The following is a 14246-nucleotide window of genomic DNA, read 5'->3' on the forward strand; positions in this document are numbered from 1 at the left end:
GACCCACTGAACAAGGGGCAACGCCCCAAGGGTTCCCAGTCGGCGGGATCCTGCTGTCCCTTTGTGGAAGGTATTCCCACATTTTGGGAGATCGACTGAACATAATCACTGCCCATTAGAAAATTCATTCATCTTCTGGCTTAAATTCATAGTGACTTGATCTAGTTATCTAAGTCCTTTCGGGGGGATTGCTAACGTTGGGAGGACAGTGGCAATATTTTAATGCCTTTTTCAATTCCTGAGCCTTCAGGATTCATGGTCTGTCTTTTAATTATGTCTAATTACTGCCTGGGTACGAGGGGGAGGGGAGGCAGAGGGGGGAAGGGGCAAATCTGCTCTCAGGACGCAGCATTGTCAGCGTTATCTGACAGGACCTGTCTCCTCGATCCTCTCCCCATTTGCATTTTCGGTCCAGCTCCCTCTCTCGCACCGAGAGAGACTCGAGTCCTGTCATCCAGGCCCAACATTCTCCCCCTCGCGGCCGCTGAGGGAGTGCCGCACTGTCGGAGGGTCAGTGCTGAGGGAGCTCCGCACTGTGGGAGGGTCAGTGCCGTGGGAGGGTCAGTGCCGAAGGAGTGCCACACTGTTGGAGGGTCAGCGCCGAGGGAGCGCCGCGCTGTCGGAGGGTCAGTGCTGAGGGAGCGCCGCACTGTCGGAGGGTCAGTGCTGAGGGAGCTCCGCACTGTGGGAGGGTCAGTGCTGAGGGAGCTCCGCACTGTGGGAGGGTCAGTGCTGAGGGAGCTCCGCACTGTGGGAGGGTCAGTGCCGTGGGAGGGTCAGTGCCGAAGGAGTGCCGCACTGTCGGAGGGTCAGTGCTGAGGGAGCGCCGCACTGTCGCAGGGTCAGTGCTGAGGGTGCAATGCACTGTCGGAGGGTCAGTGCTGAGGGAGCGCCGCACTGTCGGAGGGTCAGTGCTGAGGGAGCTCCGCACTGTGGGAGGGTCAGTGCCGTGGGAGGGTCAGTGCCGAAGGAGTGCCGCACTGTCGGAGGGTCAGTGCTGAGGGAGCGCCGCACTGTCGGAGGGTCAGTGCTGAGGGAGCCCCGCACTGTCGGAGGGTCAGTGCTGAGGGAGCGCCGCACTGTCGGAGGGTCAGTACTGAGGGAGCGCCGCACTGTCGGAGGGTCAGTACTGAGGGAGCGCCGCACTGTCGGAGGCTCAGTGCTGAGGGAGCGGCGCACTGTCGGAGGGTCGGTGCTGAGGGAGCGCCGCACTGGGAGGGTCAATGCTGAGGGGGCGCTGCACTGTCGGAGGGTCAGTGCTGAGGGAGTGCCGCACTCTCGGAGAGTCAGTATTGAGGGAGCGCCACACTGTCGGAGGGTCAGTGCTGAGGGAGCGCTGCACTGTCGGAGGGTCAGCACTGAGGGAGCGCCGCACTGTCGGAGTGTCAGTGCTGAGGGAGTGCCGCACTCTCGGAGAGTCAGTATTGAGGGAGTGCCGCACTGTCGGAGGGTCAGTGCTGAGGGAGCGCCGCACTGTCGGAGGGTCAGCGCTGAGGGAGCGCCGCACTGTCGGAGGGTCAGCACTGAGGGAGCGCCGCACTGTCGGAGGGTCAGCACTGAGGGAGCCCCGCACTCTCGTAGGGCCAGTACTGAGGGAGCGCCGCACTGTCGGAGGGTCAGTACTGAGGGAGCGCCTCACTGTCGGAGGGTCAGTACTGAGGGAGCGCCGCGCTGTGGGAGGGTCAGTGCTGAGGGAGCGCCGCACTGTCGGAGGGTCAGTACTGAGGGAGCGCCGCGCTGTGGGAGGGTCAGTGCTGAGGGAGCGCCGCACTGTCGGAGGATCAGTGCTGAGGGAGCGCCGCACTGTCGGAGGGTCAGTGCTGAGGGAGCGCCGCACTGTCGGAGGGTCAGTACTGAGGGAGCGCCGCACTGTCGGAGTCTCAGTGCTGAGGGAGCGGCGCACTGTCGGAGGGTCGGTGCTGAGGAAGCGCCGCACTGGGAGGGTCAATGCTGAGGGGGCGCTGCACTGTCGGAGGGTCCGTGCTGAGGGAGCGCCGCACTGTCGGAGGGTCAGTGCTGAGGGAGCGCCGCACTGTCGGAGGGTCAGTACTGAGGGAGTGCCGCACTCTCGGAGAGTCAGTATTGAGGGAGTGCCGCACTGTCGGAGGGTCAGTGCTGAGGGAGCGCCGCACTGTGGGAGGGTCAGCGCTGAGGGAGCGCCGCACTGTCGGAGGGTCAGCACTGAGGGAGCCCCGCACTCTCGTAGGGCCAGTACTGAGGGAGTGCCGCACTGTCGGAGGGTCAGCGCTGAGGGAGCGCCGCACTGTCGGAGGGTCAGTGCTGAGGGAGCGCCGCACTGTCGGAGGGTCAGTGCTGAGGGAGCGCCGCACTGTCGGAGGGTCAGTGCTGAGGGAGCGCCGCACTGTGGGAGGGTCAGTGCTGAGGGAGCGCCGCACTGTCGGAGGGTCAGTGCTGAGGGAACGCCGCGCTGTGCACAGTATTCCAAGTGGAATACGGAGACCGGAACTACATAGATGCACCGGAATGTAACCAGGAACTCCGAGGATCGGGTTGCCAGGAGAGATGAATTGTATTCCTGGAATATTGAAGATTAAGGGATGAATGAGTTCAGGTTTCTTAGAATCCAGACAGGGATTGATTTGGCAGAGAGAGTGGGACAGGAATCTCTGCCGCTGTTTGGCGGGATTGTAGGAGAGAACACCATCGCCTTAAAACCACAGCCCAGAGAGAAGGTCGGAAACACCTCTTCACACAGAGGGTGGTGCAATTGCTTAAATTCATGGACATCACAAACAGGAACAGGAGGAGGCCACTCGGCCCCTCCAGCCTGCTCCCCCATTCAATACGATCGCCTCTGATCCGATTGTTCCTCAACTCCACTTCCCTGTCCGTCCCCCCCTCATAACCCTCGACTCCCCTCGCCGATCAGAAATCTGTCTCACTCGGCCTTGAATATATTCAGTGACCCGACCCCCACTGCTCTCTGGGGGGGGAGAGAATTCCACAGACTGACCACCCTCTGAGAGAAGAAATTCCTCCTCATCTCCGTCTTCAATGGGAGACCCCTCATTCTGAAACTGTGCCCCCTCTCCCCTCGTTCTAGATTCCCCTCCCACGAGGTGGGGAAACATCCCCTCAGCATCCACCCTGTCAAACCCCCTCCCCTCAGAATCTGATATGTTTCAATAAGATCACCTCTCATTCTTCTAAACTCCAATGGGTAGAGGCCCAACCTGCTCAACCTTTCCTCATCAGACAAACCCCCTTCGTCCCAGGAATCGGCCGAGTGAACCTTCTCTGAATGGCTTCCGATGCGAGTCTGTCCCTCCTGAAGTGAAGGGTTGAGGTAGATTGAGTGAAAGTTAATTGTTGCCAAAGGGCTGAATGTTCGATAAGGGCTGTCCTCCTCGGAGAAGAGAAGGTCGAGAGGAGATTTGATCGAGGTGTTCAAAATCACGAGGGGGGGTGTCTGGGACAGAGTGGACAGAGGGAGAAACTGTTCCCATTGGCGGGAGGATCGAGAACCAGAGGGACGCGGATTTAAGGCGATCGGCAAAAGACGGAGACGCGAGGAGAAACTTTTTCACGCGGCGAGTGGTTGGGATCTGGAACGCGCTGCCTGAGAGTGTGGGGGAGGCAGGGTCAACCGAGGCTTTCCAAAGGGGGGGGTGGGGAATTGGATAAATACTTGAAGGGGAAAGATTTGCCGGGCTCTGGTGGAAGAGAGCGTGGGACTGACTGGAGAGGCCTTTCGATGAGCTGGCAAAGGCATGAAGGGCTGAATGGGCCTCCTCCTGTTCCTGTGTAACAGGCTCGAGAGAGGGGCTGAATGGCCTCCTCCTGTTCCTGTGTAGCAGGCTCGAGAGGGGCTGAATGGCCTCCTCCTGTTCCTGTGTAACAGGCTCAAGAGGGGCTGAATGGCCTCCTCCTGTTCCTGTGTAACAGGCTCAAGAGGGGCTGAATGGGCCTCCTCCTGTTCCTGTGTAACAGGCTCAAGAGGGGCTGAATGGGCCTCCTCCTGTTCCTGTGTAACAGGCTCGAGAGAGGGGCTGAATGGCCTCCTCCTGTTCCTGTGTAGCAGGCTCGAGAGGGGCTGAATGGGCCTCCTCCTGTTCCTGTGTAACAGGCTCGAGAGAAGGGCTGAATGGCCTCCTCCTGTTCCTGTGTAGCAGGCTCAAGAGGGGCTGAATGGGCCTCCTCCTGTTCCTGTGTAACAGGCTCAAGAGAGAGGGGCTGAATGGCCTCCTCCTGTTCCTGTGTAACAGGCTCGAGAGAGGGGCTGAATGGGCCTCCTCCTGTTCCTGGGTAACAGGCTCGGGTGTAATGCTACGTGTAACCATGTGGTGGTGCTGTTGTCAAGCCTCTGCTGCTGCTCCTGGGATGATGCTGTGCAGAGACCAGGAGTGAGTGGCAGTGACCCAGAGAAATAGTGGACCTCAGGACCCATGGGGGTGGTTTGGTGGGTGAGGGGTGTTGGGAACCAACCTCGTTTGCAGATGGTGATTCAGTGGCTACTGCGGTGAAGAGCAGGGAAGGATAGTGCTGCGGTGCGCTGCCCCCACAGATGAACAGCCGGCGAAGATTCTCCACCCTGGCACATGGATAGGGGTGCTGTCTGGAAACCAAAAACAGTGCACACACAGATGTACACGCATAAGCGCGTTCAAAAACACAGGCTCATGCACACACGGACACACACACACTCACATAAGGACCAGGATTAAGACATTTATATTCATACCCCCACCTTAAAATATTTATATCCACTGCCTCAGGAGGTCCCATGTGGCGCTCCCTCAGCACTGACCCTCCGACAGTGCGGCGCTCCCTCAGCACTGACCCTCCGACAGTGCGGCGCTCCCTCAGCACTGACCCTCCGACAGTGCGGCGCTCCCGCAGCACTGACCCTCCGACAGTGTAGCGCTCCCTCAGCACTGACCCTCCGACAGTGCGGCGCTCCTGCAGCACTGACCCTCCGACAGTGCGGCACTCCCTCAGCACTGACCCTCCGACAGTGCGGTGCTCCCTCAGCACTGACCCTCCGACAGTGCGGTGCTCCCTCAGCACTGACCCTCCGACAGTGCGGTGCTCCCTCAGCGCTGACCCTCCGACAGTGCGGCGCTCCCTCAGCGCTGACCCTCCGACAGTGCGGCGCTCCCTCAGCGCTGACCCTCCGACAGTGCGGCGCTCCCTCAGCGCTGACCCTCCGACAGTGCGGTGCTCCCTCAGTACTGACCCTCCGAGGGAGTCTAGGGTCTGCATTAAAGGGCTCTAGTATCTGGAGTGGGAGGGCTTGAACCCTTGACCCTCTGACTGAGAGGTGAGGGTGACTCAGCCAGATACACATCGCTAACTGTGCAATATGCTGCCGCAAGACCATTCGGAGGTTCCTGCAGCTGGACGTTATTTTGCTGTCTCAGCCCCTCTCTGAGTCACTTCACCTCCTGCCCATCTACCTCGAGCTGTCTGGGCTCTGTCCTGTCCTTCCGCCCGCTCACTGGATCCTGCTCTCTCATTCCCAGCTCTCTGTCTCCTTGCCGCTCCAATCCTTTCCTGTCTCCTGGACTTTCCACATTCTCTCCTTTGTCTCCTTCACTCTCCTGACCGAGATCCGGCTGCTAACTCCAGCACTCACACTCCCCTCAGCTCACCAGCTGTGAGAGCGGTCATCAGTGTCCGAGTGGTCAGCACTCACACTCACACACACTCACACACACACACTCACACACACACACACTCACACTCACACACGATCTCACACTCACACACTCATACACCATGAAGGTACCAGGAGTTCTAGGGCAGCGCTCCCTCAGTACTGACCCTCCGACAGTGCGGCGCTCCCTCAGTACTGACCCTCCGACAGTGCGGCGCTCCCTCAGTACTGACCCTCCGACAGTGCGGCGCTCCCTCAGTACTGACCCTCCGACAGTGCGGCGCTCCCTCGGCACTGACCCTCCGACAGTGCGGCGCTCCCTCAGCACTGACCCTCCGACAGTGCGGCCCTGAGGAGGGGGAGGGGGGGGGGGAGGGCAGCCCCAACACCCCCCCTCACATTAACGGGGAATGAGGGGGGTCGAATTTTCCTCTCTCCGTTATTATTTGGGGAGGGGGTGGGGGGGTGGGGGGGGCGTCTGTCGAAGGCTATGGTGGTGGCTGGTTGATGGGGGGGAGGTAATGGGGAGGTGGGATATGTTGTAGGGAGGGAGGGAGGGAGGGAGGGGCGTGCGTAGAGTTTGAGAAGTCTACCTTTAAGTGAAGTGTGAATTTTAGCAGTCAGACGTTTGATGAACAGAAGGGGCTGGACCATTCGGGTGGAGCGAGAGGGGGGAGTTGAGAGAGAGAGAGAGAGAGAGAGAGAGAGCGAGAGAGAGAGAGGGAGCCTCAGCTTTCAACAGCCTAAGTAGGACAGGAGCGAGGGAGGCAAGGGAGACTGGGTCGGTCTGGCTGTGTCTGGGAGGAGGCTTCGGAGTGTGAGGCGGGGGGGAAGGGGAAGAGCTGCCGGGGACAAACAGTCCGGCGTTTCAGGAGGAGCTGACCGAGGTGGTGCTGGGGGAGGCTGAGGAGGTTAGGGGTGGGTGGGCGGGATGGGGAGGTGAGTCGGTGGTGGTGGCGAGGCTGTGATTTGAGAGGGAGGGCTGGTTGGTGGTGGCCCCTTTGTGTGTGTGGACCTCACCACTGCATCCTTAAGAGAGGTAAAATAGCAGCTCGGGGAAAGCTCTGTGTGTGTGTGAGAGAGAGAGAGAGAGGGAGAGCGAGAGAGAGAGAGAGAGAGAGAGAGGGGAGCCGACTGCAATGATTATTTCAGTGCTACGGAGATGAGAGGACAAGGATGAGGAGGATGGCATGTGAGAGAGCAACGGAGCAGGTTTGTAACCCAGATCTTAACTTGACAGGCAATGCTCACTATTTTCCTGTTTTAACATTTGTGTGTGTGAGAGAGAGAGAGAGAGTGTGTGTTTTTGTGTGTGAGTGTTTATGTGTCTGTGTGTGTATGAGTGTTTTCTGTGTGTGTGTGTCTGTGTGTATGTGTGAGTTGAGTATTTCTGTGTATTTGTGTGTGTGAGTGAGTGTTTGTGTGTGTGTGCGTTTGTGTTTGTGTGTGTCTGTGTATTTGTGTGTGTGTCTGTGTGTGTGTGTGTCTGTGTGTGTAGTGTGTATGTGTTTGAGAGTGTATGTGCGTGAAAGTGTGAGCGAGTGTGTGTGTCTGTGTGTGTGTGTGCATGTGTGTGAGGGTGTGTATGTGTGTGAAAGTGTGAGTGAGGGTCTGTGTGTGTCTGTGTGTGTATGTGTGTGAGGGTGTGTATGTGTGTGAAAGTGTGAGTGAGGGTCTGTGTGTGTCTGTGTGTGTATGTGTGTGAGGGTGTGTATGTGTGTGAAAGTGTGAGTGAGTGAGTGTGTGTGAGTGTCTGTGTGTGTCTGTGTGTGTATGTGTGTGAGGGTGTGTATGTGTGTGAAAGTGTGTGTGAGGGTCTGTGTGTGTCTGTGTGTGTATGTGTGTGAAGGTGTGTATGTGTGTGAGGGTGTGTATGTGTGTGAGGATGTGTATGTGTGTGAAAGTGTGAGTGAGTGTGTGTGAGGGTCTGTGTGTGTCTGTGTGTGTATGTGTGTGAGGGTGTGTATGTGTGTGAAAGTGTGTGTGAGGGTCTGTGTGTGTCTGTGTGTGTATGTGTGTGAGAGAGTGTATGTGTGTGAAAGTGTGAGTGTGTGAGTGTCTGTGTGTGTCTGTGTGTGAAGGTGTGTATGTGTGTGAAAGTGTGAGTGAGTGTGTGTGAGGGTCTGTGTGTGTATGTGTGTGTGTGTGTATGTGTGTCTGTGTGTGTGTCTGTGTGTGTATGTGAGTGAGTGTGTGTCTGTGTGTGTCTGTGAGTGAGTGTGTGTCTGTGTGTATCTGTGTGTGTATGTGTGTGAGGGTGTGTGTATGTGTGTGAAAGTGTGAGTGAGTGTGAGAGAACCTTCGTTGTAACCAGCCCCAGTTCAGCCTGGATTTCTGTGTTCAGTGAATTCTCCCTGTTGCCCTCTTGCCTTCCTCAGTCTTTCAATCCCTCCAAGTGCTTCAGTTTCTGCAGATGCACTCTGCTCTCCAACATCTGCCCCGCTAAACATCTACACATGAATGTTTAATTCAAAACACAGACTTGATCCCTGCTTTCTCTCTCGCGCTCTCTCTCTCACGCCAGACAGGAATATTTTTAAGACGCTCCTCTGTCTGTGTCAAGTTGTGTCAGATAGAGAGGGTGAGAGAGAGGGAGAGGTGTGAGTTTACATTCTCTCTACTTCTCATTCTACAATCACCAACCCCACAACCTCTCCTTACGCCTGTCTCTTTGCAGTTTCTAATACACACAGGGCACAGACTGTTTTTTACAAGACTGTTTAAACTTAAATGTACCTTGAATTAGCAAGTGTCTGTGTGTGTGTGTGTGCGTCTGTGTACGTGTGTGTCTCTGTGTGTGTGTCTTTGTGTGTGTCTTTGTGTGTGTGTTTGTCTGTGCCTGTGTGCGTGTGTGTGAGTCTGTGTGTGTATGTGTGTGTGTGTGTGTGTGTGTGTGTTCAAACAAGATTAAGCCTTTGGTCCACTTTACGATGTCTCCTTCCCCCTGTATCCTGCTGTCTTCAGACTAACTAGTACCTCTCCCCCTGCCCAAATATAACTAACCGCACATCAGTCACCCCCCAGCCTGTGAGTTGAGGAATCACATTCCTGTGGTGAGACAGCATTAACGGTTTGAGGGTTTCGATGTGTAGAAACACACACTCACACACACACTCACATACACTCACACACACACTCACAACCACACTCACACACACACTCACACCCACTCACACACACACTCACACACACACTCACACACACACACACACTCACATACACACACTCACACACACTCACACTGTCACACACACACACTCATACTCACACACACACACACACTCACACACACACTCACATACACTCACACACACACTCACACCCACACTCACACACACACTCACACCCACTCACACACACACTCACACACACACTCACACACACACACACTCACATACACACACACACACACACTCACACTGTCACACACACACACTCATACACACACACTCACACTCACACACAGACACACACACACTCACAGACTCACACATGCACACTCACACTCATTCACACACACGCTCACACACACACAATCACACATAAACACACACCCACACATACACACACACGCTCACATACACACACACATTCACACACGCAGACACACACACATGCTCACACACTCACACACACACATGTACTCACACTCACACACACATACGCACTTGCACTCACACACACTCTCGCACTCACACACGCACATACATACTTACACACACACACTCACAATCACACATTCACCCACACTCACATGCTCACACTCACACACACACGCTCACACTTACTCACTTACACACACACCCACTTGCACTCACACGCACACTCATAATCACATGCACACACTCTCACACACACTCACAAACAAACATACTCACTCACTCACACACTCACACACATTCACACACACAGACACATGTTTGCACACACACACATGCGATACACACGTACATGCATGCACGCGCACACTCACACATACTCTCTCACATACACACACACGCTCATTCACACACACACACATACTCATTCACACACACTCACCCACTCACTCACGCACACACACACACACGCAAACACACACTCACTCACACACTCACACACACATGCAATCTCATTCATACACACTCACCTTCACACACACAAACACACACACTCATTCACCCACTCCCTCACATATACACATACTCTCACTCATCCTCACACACACACTCACTCACTTACACACACGCACAGACACAAACACACACACACACACTCACTCACACTCATACACACACTCACACACACCCTCACTGAGTGTGTGTGTATGTGAGTGTGTGAGTGAGTGAATGTGTATGTGAGTGTGTGTGTGTGAGGGTGAGTGTGTGTGCATGTGAGTGAATGTGAGTGTGTATGAGGATGAGTGAGAGTGTGTGTGCATTTGAGTGTGTGTGTGTGTTTGAGTGTGTGTGTTTGAGTGTGTGTGTGTTTGAGTGTGTGTGTTTGAGTGTGAGTGTGTTTGAGTGTGTGTGTGTATGTGAGCAGTGTGTGTGAGTGAGTGTGAGCGTGTGCGTGTGTACCTGAGTGAGTATATGTGTGTGTATGTGAGTGAGCATATGTGTGTGTGCATGTGAGTGCGTGTGAGTGTGTGCATCTGTGTGTGTATGTGAGTGAGTGTGTGTGTGTATGTGAGTATGTGTGTGTGAGCGTGGTGTGTGTATGTGAATGAGTATGTGCGTGTGTGTGAGTGTGAGAATGTGTGTGTGAGTGTATGAGTGTGTATGTGAGTATGTGTGAGAGTGTGAAAATGTGCATATGTGTGTCTGTGTGTGAGTATGTGTGTGTGTGTCTGTGTGTGAGTGTGAGTGTGTGTGTGTGTCTGTGTGTGAGTGTGAGTGTGTGTCTGTGTGTGTGTCTGTGTCTGTGTCTGTGTGTGTGTGTGTGTGAGTGTGTGAGTCTGAGTGTGAGCTAATCCCCCCACCCACACCACATACACCAACTGCCCCATACAATGAGTTTAGGCTGGGGTTTTCAGGGTGATGTGGTGGGATGGGGTTCGGTTGTAAGGGGGGGGTGCCAGTCAGAATGTTCACTCCCTCTCTCTCTGCCTCTTCTCTCTCTCTCTGCCTCTCTCTCTCCCTCTCTGTCTCTGTTTCTGTCTCTCTCTCTCTCTGTCTCTCTCTCTCTCTGCATTTCTCTTTCTGTTTCTCTCTCTCTCTCTCTGCCTCTCTCTCTCTGTCTCTCTCTCTCTGCCTCTCTCCCTCTGTCTCTCTCTGTCTCTGTCTTTCCCTCTCTCTCTCTGCCTCTCTCTCTCTCTGCCTCTCTCTCTCTCTCTCTCTCTCGGATGTTGTATGGGTGTGAAATGTTCCCGTGAGTGCTGTCTGGATTTAAAGACTGATTGATTAATTTATTGACGGATTGCACTGCTCTACTGGGGAGTGGATACGTATTGATGTACGTGTCTGTGTAAGAGAGAGAGAGAGAGAGAGACAAACACACAGAGAGACAGCGGAGCGGCTGAAACACGCAGAGAGAAAGAGAGTGAGTGAGGCAGAGACAAAAAGAGAGCGAGAAAGGGTGAGAGAGAGGGAGAAAGAGTGAGAAAAAAATGAAGAGGAAGAGAGAGCGTGAGAGAGAGTAAGAAAGAGTGAGAGAGTGAAAGACAGGAGAGAAAAAGGGAGGGAGAAAGAGAATAAGGGAGAGAGAACATAACACTGTGTGTGTGTGAGAGAGAGAGAGAGAGACTCTTTAATGCATTTGGCTTAATTGAAACTAAGAGGGAGATACCAGCCAGATAATTCCATACTGAGGGAGCGCCGCGCTGTCGGAGGGTCAGTGCTGAGGGAGCGCCGCGCTGTCGGAGGGTCAGTGCTGAGGGTGCGCCGCGCTGTCGGAGGGTCAGTGCTGAGGGAGCGCCGCACTGTCGGAGGGTCAGTGCTGAGGGAGCGCCGCACTGTCGGAGGGTCAGTGCTGAGGGAGCGCCGCACTGTCGGAGGGTCAGTGCTGAGGGAGCGCCGCACTGTCGGGAGGGTCAGTGCTGAGGGAGCGCCGCACTGTCGGGAGGGTCAGTGCTGAGGGAGCGCCGCACTGTCGGAGGGTCAGTGCTGAGGGAGCGCCACGCTGTCGGAGGGTCAGTGCTGAGGGTGCGCCGCGCTGTCGGAGGGTCAGTGCTGAGGGAGCGCCGCACTGTGGGAGGGTCAGTGCTGAGGGAGCGCCGCACTGTCGGAGGGTCAGTGCTGAGGGAGCGCCGCACTGTCGGAGGGTCAGTGCCGAGGGAGCGCCGCACTGTCGGAGGGTCAGTGCCGAGGGAGCGCCGCACTGTCGGAGGGTCAGTGCTGAGGGAGCGCCGCACTGTGGGAGGGTCAGTGCTGAGGGAGCGCCGCACTGTGGGAGGGTCGGTGCTGAGGGAGCGCCGCACTGTCAGCATTTGGGATGATATGTTAAACAGAGGCCAGATCTGCCTTCGAAACCTTTGTCCCTCGAATGTCCCCCTGTAGAGATGGCGGTGTGAGGGTAGGGAACCGGACTATACCAGTGTAAGTGGTGATGGGGTCAGGGGTGTCTGAGGACCATGGGGAATGTGTCAAGGGGATGAACCATCTCCCCAGTGGTGTGAGGGTGTTTAACAAAGCATGTCCCTGTTAATGATCAGCATTTTGGTAAGAGGGGTATATCTGTTGACTCTTTCATCTCTCCGTCACTGCTCTGGAGGTGTTTAACTGGCCCCAGATGTGCGGCTGCGTAATGAATGAACCCAGATGCTGTTTGCCGTGGCAACGCTGGATTATCTGATGCTCGCTTGACCAGCCTCCCATCCCCCACCCTCCCTTAGACTGTAGCTCACCCCAAACCGCAGCCCCCATGTCCCGACTCCCGGCCAAGTCCCCATTCACCCGCCCCCTCCCCCACTGACCAGCACTGACCCCCCGGTCAGCCACCCCTCCATCTTCCATTCCATTCTCATCTCCCCTCCCTATCTCTGTAACCTCCTCCAGCCCCTACACCCCCTCCCTATCTCTGTAACCTCCTCCAGCTCCTACACCCCCTCCCTATCTCTGTAACCTCCTCCAGCCCCTACACCCCCTCCCTATCTCTGTAACCTCCTCCAGCCCCTACAACCCTCCCTATCTCTGTAACCTCCTCCAGCCCCCTACACCCCTCCCTATCTCTGTAACCTCCTCCAGCCTCTACACCCCTCCCTATCTCTGTAACCTCCTCCAGCCTCTACACCCCTCCCTATCTCTGTAACCTCCTCCAGCCCCTACACCCCTCCCTATCTCTGTAACCCCCTCCAGCCCCTACACCCCTCCCTATCTCTGTAACCCCCTCCAGCCTCTACACCCCTCCCTATCTCTGTAACCTCCTCCAGCCTCTACACCCCTCCCTATCTCTGTAACCTCCTCCAGCCTCTACACCCCTCCCTATCTCTGTAACCTCCTCCAGCCCCTACAACCCTCCCTATCTCTGTAACCTCCTCCAGCCTCTACACCCCTCCCTATCTCTGTAACCTCCTCCAGCCCCTACAACCCTCCCTATCTCTGTAACCTCCTCCAGCCCCTACACCCCCTCCCTATCTCTGTAACCTCCTCCAGCCCCTACAACCCTCCCTATCTCTGTAACCTCCTCCAGCCCCTACACCCCCTCCCTATCTCTGTAACCTCCTCCAGCCCCTACACCCCCTCCCTATCTCTGTAACCTCCTCCAGCCCCTACACCCCTCCCTATCTCTGTCACCTCCTCCAGCCCCTACACCCCTCCCTATCTCTGTAACCTCCTCCAGCCTCTACACCCCCTTCCTATCTCTGTAACCTCCTCCAGCCCCTACAACCCTCCCTATCTCTGTAACCTCCACCAGCCCCTACACCCCCTCCCTATCTCTGTAACCTCCTCCAGCCCCTACAACCCTCCCTATCTCTGTAACCTCCTCCAGCCCCTACACCCCTCCCTATCTCTGTAACCTCCTCCAGCCCCTACAACCCTCCCTATCTCTGTGACCTCCTCCAGCCCCTACAACCCTCCCTATCTCTGTAACCTCCTCCAGCCCCCTACAACCCTCCCTATCTCTGTAACCTCCTCCAACCCCTACAACCCTCCCTATCTCTGTAACCTCCTCCATCCCCTACAACCCCCCCTATCTCTGTAACCTCCTCCAGCCCTCTACAACCCTCCCTATCTCTGTAACCTCCTCCAGCCCCTACAACCCTCCCTATCTCTGTAACCTCCTCCAGCCCCTACAACCCTCCCTATCTCTGTAATGTCTCTAACCCTCTGTGTGTCTCTTTCTCTCACTGTCTCTCTCTCACTCCCTGTCTCTCTTTGTCTCTTTCTCTCCCTCCATACCTCTCATGCTTTCTTTCTCTCTCTCTTTCTCTGTCTCTCTGTCTCTCTCTCTCTCTCTGTCTCTCTTTATCTCTCTCTCCGTCTCAGTCTCTGTCTCTCTCTCTCTCATTTTCTCTCCCTGTTTCTCTGTCTCCCTTTCTATCTCTCTCTCTTTCTGTCTCTATCTCACTCTCTCTTTCTCTGTCTCCTCTCTATCTCACACTTTTTCTCTTTCTCTCTCTCTCTCCACCTCTCTCTTTCTCTCTGTGTGTCTCTCTCTCTCTCTTTCTCTCTTTCTCTCTGCCTCTCTCTCTCTTTCTGTCTCTCTCCTT

The 14246-nt window shown here is 55.6% G+C and overlaps 1 pseudogene across 1 annotated transcript in view; it reads left to right on the top strand.

The window, feature by feature from the left end:
* The first annotated feature begins 6707 nt into the window (after window positions 1-6707).
* Window positions 6708-14246, top strand: part of LOC144676986 (plexin-A1 pseudogene) — an 11463-nt pseudogene continuing 3924 nt past the window's right edge. The window contains exon 1 of the transcript XR_013575460.1: window positions 6708-6829. The product of XR_013575460.1 is annotated as a plexin-A1 pseudogene (transcript). The remainder of the gene's footprint in view (window positions 6830-14246) is intronic.

The sequence above is a fragment of the Cetorhinus maximus genome, unplaced genomic scaffold (assembly GCF_964194155.1).
Source record: "Cetorhinus maximus unplaced genomic scaffold, sCetMax3.hap1.1 HAP1_SCAFFOLD_2102, whole genome shotgun sequence".
Lineage (NCBI taxonomy): Eukaryota > Metazoa > Chordata > Chondrichthyes > Lamniformes > Cetorhinidae > Cetorhinus > Cetorhinus maximus.